Below are 10,334 nucleotides of genomic sequence, written 5' to 3'. Positions count from 1 at the left end.
CTGAAGACCTTGTTTTCACTCCAGAATTTGCCATCACCATGTCAAATGGCTGATGCACACGAAGAGCAGTTGAATGTACTAACATTGTTGACAAATATAATATGTAACGAAAAAAAAGGATGGCCTGATATAATTTACATATAAGATGACTAGCTAAGCAGGATGGCATTGCAAAATTCACATATATGATGCCTGGCTAAACAAGATGGCGTTGCATAATTCACATAAACGATGAATAAACTAAATAGATGGCATTCACACAAAGGATGTCTAAACTAAGCAGATGACATATTTGATGTATAAAGTAAGCAATGCAAGACACCATATGCATGATATAACCAACATCAGCATGCCAAGTTAGAGCGAAGACCTCAGGGGGTAAATAGGAGTTGTCTTCTCCTTCTGAATCCCCCTCAGAACAGATATCTTCCTCTCGATTACAATCTGAAATGCGTGGAGGGGGGCTGCCTTTGCGCCTACCATGGAGCGACGTCTGCATGAAATTTTATTGTCACGCAAGGCTCGTCTCTTTTGATCTACATGTTTAGTTTCATTGGTTACAATAACTGTCATGCATAGGAATAAAACATAGTGAGATTATGTAAGGACTGCATGCAGAAATCCGGAGTGATGGTAGCAACCTGTGGATAGACCCAAAACCAATAATAGCAGGCAGATAATGGCTTCAGTTAAAAAATACAGATAATGGCTTCTTTACTATTTGTTTCCCACCCAACATGAAACTCATAGTAGACACCGGAGATTAACCAGATAGTAGATAGATACTATTGATAGCGGCCCCGATATGTATCGCACAACCATTTAAAAACTCAAGTTTGACCATTACTTTGGAGCTGACTCAGAGTCTAATCGGTAAATAGGACGATAAAGTAGCATGTAATATTAAGCGATGCATAACGTAAGCAGACACGAAAGAGTACGACCTCTCTTGCGGACCCATGTAGTCCTCGAGGTCATCTGCTCGGTTGATGATGGTAATGCAGTTTTCATGGCTGCCAGCGGCGGGGAAGAAGATCTGAGGCGGCAAAAGACAGTCTGGAGGCCAGATCCCTGCTGTGCTTGACCCTTTTGTCGTTGGAGCAGCTGAGCTGGGGTGGACGACGGCGCAGCAGGAGCGGGACAAACCACACAAGGTTTTCTTTGACAACTATCTGTAAGAGAAGTAATTCTGTAAGTGCTCATTTGAATTGGAGGATTCCAACTGAAAGGATCGATATGGTTGACTAGAGGGGGGGTGAATAGGAAACTAACAATTTTTAAGCTTTTCTTTACTAAATTAAACTTTGCAACAAAGTAGGTTGTCTAGATAGGCAACTATGTGAGCAACCTATATGATGCAATAACAACTAGCACATAAGCAAGCAAGGGATACAACACAAGTATGCTTGCAAAAGTAAAGGCACGAAATAACCAAGAGTGGAGCCGGTGAAGACGAGGATGTGTTACCAAAGTTCCTTCCTTTTAAGGGGAAGTACGTCTCCGTTAGAGCGGTGTGGAGGCACAATGCTCGCCAAGAAGCCACTAGGGCCATCGTATTCTCCTCACGCCCTCACACAATGCGAGATGTCGTGATTCCACTATTGGTGCCCTTGAAGGCGGCGACCAAACCTTTACAAACAAGGTTGGGGCAATCTCCACAATAATTGGAGGCTCCCAACGAAACCACGAAGCTTCACCACAATGGAATATGTCTTCGAGGTGACCTCAACCGTCTAGGGTGCTCAAACACCCAAGAGTAACAAAATCCACACTAGAAAGTATGGGGGAAGCAAATATCCTTTGGTGGAAGTGTAGATCTAGGTCTCCTCCTTCAATCCCTAGCAAATCAACAAGTTTGAGTGGCTAGAGAGAGAGATCGGGCAAGAGAGCTCGAGAGCATTAATGGTGGAGTGAGAGAGGTAAAAGGTAGGAGTGGTAGGTGGAAGAACCACCTTATATAGCAACCCTAATAAATCCAACCGTTACTGCGTTTTCAGCACTGCAGCGGTACAACCAGTCCTTGTCCCGGTACAACCGGGACTCATGATGTAACGGCAGAACCCTACCGGGCGGTACAACCGGGCCACCGGGCGGTAGTACCGGTTATTAGAAAATAACCGGACCAACCGCCCAGCCACCGCACAACTACCGCACCGAAACAGAACGGAGTCACCCTTGAGGGCGGTAGTTGGGCGGTGCAGGGCCGGTGCAACCGCTTGGCCTTGAGCGCTTGATCGGCTAAGGTACGAGCGGAAGAACCGCTCGAACCTCCGGTAGTACCGGTTGATGAGGAACAACCGGACCAACCGGGCCACCACCGCCCAGCCACCGCATCAAAACAGAAGCCTGACCGGTACATGGGCGGTGCATGGCCGGAACAACCGCCGCTGGTCTTTGCAGAGCCTGGTGGAGGTACCACCGCCCGGAGGCAGCGGTACCACCGCTCAACAAAGGCAGGGAAGCGCCAAGAGCCAGCGGTACAACCGCTCGGACGAGCGGTACAACCGCTGGGAAAACACAACATAAGTTAAATCAAGAGGGAGGCACTCTCTCTCACACTAGAGGAAGACAAAACGAGGGGTGATGGAGGTGTACGTGAATGGATTCCCCTATTCTTTCCAAAGTGGATTCCCTCTTGATAGTACGGGTTCCCTACGACCAAAGAGATAAAAAGCATAGAGGATTCCATCTTCAATCGTTTCCTTCGAGAGAGAACCACAATCCGATGTAAGCCTAATCATCGAGAACCTGGAACATTTAGCACAGGATTAGACCATCAAAGGGTTGTCATCATCATCCAAAACATAAGGTAGGGAAATGCCCTTTCAATCTCCCCCTTTTTGGTGGATGATGACAACAACATGATTTAAGATAGAAGTCTATAGAATCTAGTCGGAGCTCCCCCTAGATGTGTGCCCCAATTTGAATTAGCTGTTACAGAGCATGGGCATACTTTAAGGTCGAGACTCCCCCTAGATTTTATAGACTCGCCACTAAAAACACATAACATGAAGGTAGAGAACATAATGAAACGAGAGCAAAACTACCAATAATGACCAACAAGCATAAAAAACCGAGAGACGAACAGAGTTCAACTGGAGACCACAGACAAAGTTCAACATGAAACACACACCACGCAACCACCCACGCAACTCCCGAGTCCTATCACACTCTCTCCCCCTTTGGCATCAAGACACCAAAAAGGAAGAGAGCGAAGCTAGCGCCCCAGGCTCAGTCGTCCTCCTCTGACTCCTCGGTAGCATCTGGATCTTCATCATTGTCAGACTCTTCATCATCGTCCCGATCTGAGTCCTCCATGATATCATCAGCAGCAGTAAAGGTGGTGGAGGGATGAGGGGGGGGGGCTTCATCATCAGTCCAGGTGCTGTGGGAAGATATCCAACGCTCCTCCGGTGTGATGCTCTTCTCAGAACCACTCTGAACCGACATGTTGAGGTGCCTCATCATAGCAATTTGGCGACGCCGGGCATACTTCTCATTGACATGTGCCTCATACATCCTCTTCTAGATGTCAGACTGAAGGCACAAAGTCTTCTTCACCTTGGCAGCGAGCTTGTCCACCCACGAGGGCTTGACCCCTGGCTCCAACTCAAAATCCTCATCATCAGAAGTGGCATAGACATCCTCAGGAGCATCAGCAGGGAAATGTGGCTTGGCGTGCTTCTTCTTCTGAAGGAGCTTGACTTCATGAATGGTAAGATTATCAGGAGAGGTGAGGGGCTCTCCAGGACGGCGAACCTCCCACACGGAGTTCAGAAAGCACATGACAAAAGGAGCATAAATGGGGACCTTCCTATAGATGACCATGTTATACATCTCGTGCCACAACCAGTTGGACAGATCAAACGTCTCCCCAGATCCCACCTTGGTCTTCATAGCAACCATCAAGTCAACAAGATAGCCATGGATTTCATCTTGATTCCCCACTTTGGGCAGAAGCACATTGCGAAACACACGATGCATGATGTCATAGACCTTCACCAAATCCTTAGATTCACCAATAATACCACGACCCCGAATGTACAGAGGGGCAAGATTCTCCTTAGGCATGGAGTCAGGATGGTCATGGGGGCGAATGCCACCCCTTCCTTCCAAACCGGTATCATCGTACCCAATAGCATTGAAAAAGGTCCTCCAGGGAACTTGAAAGAGCTCATCACGGCACATGAAAGTGAGGGTGAGCGCATCATCTTCTCCAAAGTGAACGGTGGCATAGAACTGATGGATAAGTTGAACATCAAAGTCGCAGTTGATGGTCATGAGCTTGACAAGATCAAACTCCTCACAGAGAGCCAAAGCCTCACCAAAATACTCCAGGTTGTTCCTCCAATGGTCAAGATCGATGGTCCACTGCTTGGCATATCTGTTCTTGTTGTGCTCAAAGAGTTCATGAACAATCCGCACTTGCATCTCATTCCAAAACTGAACGGTGGTCCAAAGAGGAGCTACGGGCACCACATAGGGATTCTTGGAGCGGAAGGCTTCCCAATCCTTGGCTTTCCAATGGTGCAGAGGCATTACCACGCGTTGCTTTGCAGCGGCAAACTTTTCACGGCGAGTAGGCTTGGTGGGAATCACAACTTCCTCTTCATCAGCAGACACAACCGGGCGCGCAGTCCTTCGAGCCCTCTTCTTGGTCTTGCGAGGAGCAGAGCGAGAACTAGAGCCACTTGAACACACACACGAAGAGAACACACGAAAACCAGCAAGAATGAGAGGAAAGCACACACAAAAATGCAAAAGCAGAGAAACCAGAACAGTGCTGTGTGGTTCATATATTCCGGTTGTACTGGATCTCCCACTGGTAGAACCGCCCCACCGGTTGTACCGCCCGTATAGGCGGTAGAACCGCTGACAGTGGCACTACCAGGGGGGATAGATCTAACCAAGACATGCGAATAACACAAGCAATATTATGATTTCTAGGTACTGCATAGATATGAGAAAAACAACGATCTCTCCCACCCAAAGATCAAACACTAAACTTGGAGGGTTAAGTAATGCCCTAGACAAAGAAGAAACCCTAGAACGAGGAACGAAGAACAAGGGCATTACCACCATCCATGGGAGGAGATCGGAAGGCCTCCACGGAGAGAATCCACGGAGAGCCCATGGATCCGAAGCGTGGGACGCACTCCGGGGAGGGACAGAGGTGACTGGCGGCTAGGGCAAGAAAAAGATGAATGGGGACGAAGGAAAAAAAAGAAGAAAACCCTTCACCCCGTTGGATATAAATAGGCCCATAGCCGCGTAGCAGTAGAACCGCTCCGAGGACCGGTTGTACCGCAGGTCAGGTACCGACAGGTGGTTGTGGGCGGTACTTCCGTTTCCTGAAGGACACCGGTAGTACCGCCCGGAGACAACTGGTAGTACCGGATGTAGGAAGCCCAGTGAAAATGAGCGGTAAAACCGCCCAAGTACCGAATGCAAACCTACAGGGGCAGCACAACCAGGTACCAGCGGTAGAACCGCCTGTGACCCCGGTTGTACCGCTCGACCACCAAAGCCCAAACCAAGGAGAAGGGAACAAAACAAACGGGACAACAACGTAGGGAAACCAACACTTAGAACAGAGAGAAGAACGAAAGGAAAAACAAAAACAACCGCACGAAAGCAGAGTGAGCTCAGGCCTCTCTCAAGAGAGGGCGGTGGCCAAAGCCACCTATGTTTGAGTCAATTGATATGGCACCACGAAGAATTATCCTTGGGCCCATGACCAAAACTCGTCTTTGAAGCACAAGTACCATCAAAAATGGCTAATGTGAAAGAGTTGATCGATTTATGCATAATGGGGGAGGGAGAGTTCATTGAGAGAACAACACTCCCCCTATGTCCATGCCTACACCTAAACTAGACAACAAGTTGAGTGTGGTGGGGGGTGCAAGGGTTCAAGTCACATTGCTTGAATCAATGATATTTAGCTCATGCCTTAACTCGCGAAATCTTGCTTCATCCAAGGGCTTCGTGAAAATATCTGCAAGGTTATCATGAGTGTTGACATACTTGAGCTCGATCTCCCCTCGTCTAATGTGATCCCGGATGAAATGATACCGAATCTCAATATGCTTTGTCTTGAAGTGTTGCACGGGGTTGAGAGAAATCTTGATGGCACTTTTGTTGTCACACCAAAGAGGCACTTTGTCACAAATGACACCGTATTCCTTTAAAGTTTGCCTCATCCATAAGAGTTGTGCACAACAACTACCGGCCGCCACATATTCTGCTTCGGTGGACGAGAGAGACACACAACTTTGCTTCTTGGAAGACCAACTCACCAAAGAGCACCCAAGAAACTGGCACCCTCCGGAAGTGGACTTCCTATCCACTTTGTCTCCCGCCCAATCGGAATCCGTAAATCCTTCAAGCTTGAAGTTTTCCCCTCTTGGGTACCACAAGCCAAAGTTTGGGGTATGAGCCAAATATCGAAAGATTCGCTTGACCGCCACATAGTGACTTTCCTTCGGTGCGGCTTGAAGCCGTGCACACATCCCCACACTCAACATGATATCCGGTCTAGATGCACAAAGGTAAAGCAAGGAGCCAATCATGGAGCGATATACCTTTTGATCCACCGCTTTACCATTGGGATCAATGTCAAGTTGGCACTTGGTAGGCATTGGTGTAGTAGCCGGCTTGACATCACTTAGCTTGAATCTTTTTAGCATGTCTTGAGTGTATTTGGCTTGGTTGATGAAGGTTCCTTCTCTTCTTTGTTTGATGTCAAAACCAAGGAAGAACTTCAACTCTCCCATTGAAGACATCTTGAACTTGGAGGTCATGAGAGCGGCAAATTCCTCATTGAAAGCTTTGTTAGGGGAACCAAAGATAATGTCATCAACATATAGTTGGCATACAAACAACTCCCCTTTAACCTTCTTAGTAAAAAGAGTGGGATCGATTAGCCCCACCTCAAATCCACGATCTTGTAACAACTCGGTAAGGTGGTCATACCACGCACGTGGGGCTTGTTTAAGGCCATAGAGTGCCTTATTGAGTTGATACACATGATCCGGGAAGTAGGGATCCTCGAACCCGGGGGGTTGCTTGACATAGACCAACTCATTAATAGGACCATTAAGAAAAGCACTTTTCACATCCATTTGTTGCAACTTAAAGTTGTGATGGGAAGCATAAGCAATCAACAAAAGTACGGATTCAAGACGAGCAACGGGAGAAAAGGTTTCACCGTAGTCGATACCCTCGACTTGGGAGTAGCCTTGTGCTACCAATCTTTCCTTGTTGCGAACGATGTTCCCATGAGCATCTTGCTTGTTCTTGAAAATCCACTTGGTTCCAATGACGTTGTGGTCCCCCGAAGGCCTTGGCACCAATCTCCACACCTTGTTGTACTCGAAGTTGTTGAGTTCTTCATGCATGGCATTGAGCCAATCCGAGTCTTCGAGCGCCTCATAGACCTTTTGGGGTTCAACACAAGAGACAAATGCGTGATGTTCACAATAGTTTGCTAATTGTCTACGAGTGCTTACCCCCTTTCTTAGACTTCCAACCACATTTTCCATGAGATGGCCTTGGGTGGTGAGCTTGGAAGCAATCTTCGCAGCACGACGCTCTAATTCCTCCTCGGGTGTGGAAGGAGGAGGGTTAACTTGATTATCTTGAGCGCCGTCTTGAGCTTGTTCTTGATCTTGAGCTTGCTCATGATCTTGAACTTGCTCGAGGGGGAGAACTTGACCTTGGGCATCATTTAGAGGTTCACCACCATCTTGAGGTTGATCTTGCCCTTGGTCTTGTTCACGAGGTTGAGGGCCCTCACTTTGTTCTTCGGAAGCATGTGGGTCTTGAGGAGGTGATGGCTCCGCTTGAGTGGAGCATTGTCCTTCTCCTTCGGCCACAAGGGGTTCCTCAATGGGTAGAATATGACCAATACCCATTCTTCTTATGGCTTGGGGAGGAATTTCATCACCTACATCACAAGTACCACTTTGCTCCACTTGGGAGCCGTTATTTTCGTCAAACTCCATGTTACACGTCTCCTCAATGAGTCCGGTGGACTTGTTGAGAACACCGTAAGCATGAGAGTTTGTAGCATAACCAACAAATATGCCCTCATGAGCTCTAGCCTCGAATTTAGACAAACGAACACCTTTCTTGAGAATAAAACACTTACAACCGAACACCCGGAAGTACTTGAGGTTCGGCTTGTTGCCGGTGAGTATCTCATAAGGAGTCTTGTTCAAGCCTTTGCGGAGATAGAGCCGATTGGATGCATGACATGCAGTGTTGATGGCTTCGGCCCAAAAGTTGTATGGAGACTTGAACTCCGCCATCATGGTCCTTGCCGCATCCATCAACGTCCGGTTCTTCCTCTCCGCTACACCATTTTGTTGAGGCGTATAAGGTGCAGCATGTTGATGCTTGATCCCCCTCATCACTAAGAAACTCATCCAATGTGTAGTTCTTGAACTCGATGCCGTTGTCACTTCTTATTGTCAAGATCTTTGCATTGTGTTGACGTTGAGCTTCATTTGCAAAGTCGATGACGGTTTGTTGAGTCTCACTCTTCCTATTAAAGAAGTATACCCAAGTGTATCTTGAATAGTCATCCACAATCACCAAGCAATACTTTCTACCTCCAAGACTATCAAAGGATGGAGGCCCAAAGAGATCCATGTGAAGAAGCTCCAAGGTTCTCTTCGAGTAGATGATGGTCGATGGAGGGTGAGCCTTCTCATGAAGCTTTCCTTCAATACAAGCACTGCAAGCACGATCTTTGGCAAAACTAAAATTTGTTAGTCCACGGACATGGTCCCCCTTGAGAAGACTTTGCAAAGATCTCATATTGACGTGGGCCAAACGGCGATGCCAAAGCCATCCCACGTCAACTTTAGCCATTAGGCATGTCGCGGTCTTAGTGGGTCGCTCCGAAAAGTTAATCACATAGAGACCATTCTCGACATGCCCAACAAAGGCTACTTTAAGAGTCTTGCTCCACAAGAGGGCCACGGTATCAATGTCAAAGAAGGTAGCAAATCCCATGAGTGCAAGTTGACGAACGGAAAGCAAATTGTATGCAAGGGACTCAACAAGCATGACTTTCTCGATCGTTAGATCATGAGAAATGACAACCTTGCCAAGACCCAATACCTTAGAATGTGAGGCATCACCCCATTCTACATTGGTGGGTATAGATGGAATCTTTTGCACGTCCACCACCAAGTCCTTGCTCCCGGTCATATGATTTGTTGCTCCACTGTCGAGCAACCATGATCCCCCACCGGAAGCAAACACCTACAAGAGATCAATGCTTGGTTTTAGGTACCCATTTAGTAATGGGTCCTTTGATGTTAGTAACAAGGGTCTTGGGAACCCAAATAGACCACTCAATGTACTCATAAGGAGAACCAACAAATTTAGCATAAACATGTCCATCACTAGCACGGCACAACACATATGGCGGGTTAAAGTCGCCGGCTTTGTTGGAGGAAATGCTTTTGCCCTTTTGCACGTCAACTCCCTTCACTTTTTCCTTCTTCTCCTTAGGAGCACCCTCTCCCTCTTTCACAAAAGTTTGCTTGAGAGGAGGAGGATGTTTGGTCTTGTCGTTCTTCTTCTTCTTGCTCTTGGACTTGGGTGCAAACCCAATTCCTTCCTTGGCCACAACATCCTTTTGATTGCTCAAAAGGTCGTTGAGGTTCTTCTCACCTTGAATGCATGTCACGAGGCCTTTCTCAAGTTGATCCTTCAATTTGGCATTCTCCTCCACAAGATGCACATGCTCACAACATGGGTTAGTAGCACGTGCATTATCAATTAATACCATATGAGGGAAGGTGGCATTTTCCTTGGTTAGCTTAACTTGGAGTTGAGCATGAGACTCCTTGAGGTTAGCGTGAGCACCCTTCAAGACCTTGTGGGCCTTGTCAAGTATCTCAAACTCCTCTTTGAGTCTAGCATGATCAACCCCAAGTTTAGCCTTCTCGGAAGTTAACACACAAGACACGACAAGAGCATGATCAAGATCTTTCTTTAACTTAGCATGGTCATCGTTGTATGACTCCTCAAAAGTCAAACGATGAACATGCTCTTCCTTAAGAGCATTAGAGAGATCCGATATCTCACCAGCATAGTCACGACTATGACCTTCCATCTTAGAGATGGTTTCTTCGTGAGCCTCGATCATGTCATTGGCCTCACCAAGTTGTTCCAAGAGAGCAACAAAATGCTTCTAGAACTTGCCCTTGAGCTTACTCATAAAAGACTCAAATTCATTCACTTCCTCATTAGACCCATCATGTTCATCAATGCAATCCTCCACGGAGGGATTAGTAATGATGGTGGTTTTAATGTTGGGG

Source organism: Triticum dicoccoides, chromosome 6B (assembly GCF_002162155.2).
Source record: "Triticum dicoccoides isolate Atlit2015 ecotype Zavitan chromosome 6B, WEW_v2.0, whole genome shotgun sequence".
NCBI classification, from domain to species: Eukaryota; Viridiplantae; Streptophyta; class Magnoliopsida; order Poales; family Poaceae; genus Triticum; species Triticum dicoccoides.
The sequence above is the reverse complement of the archived record's forward strand: the minus strand, read 5'-3'. Positions refer to the sequence as shown.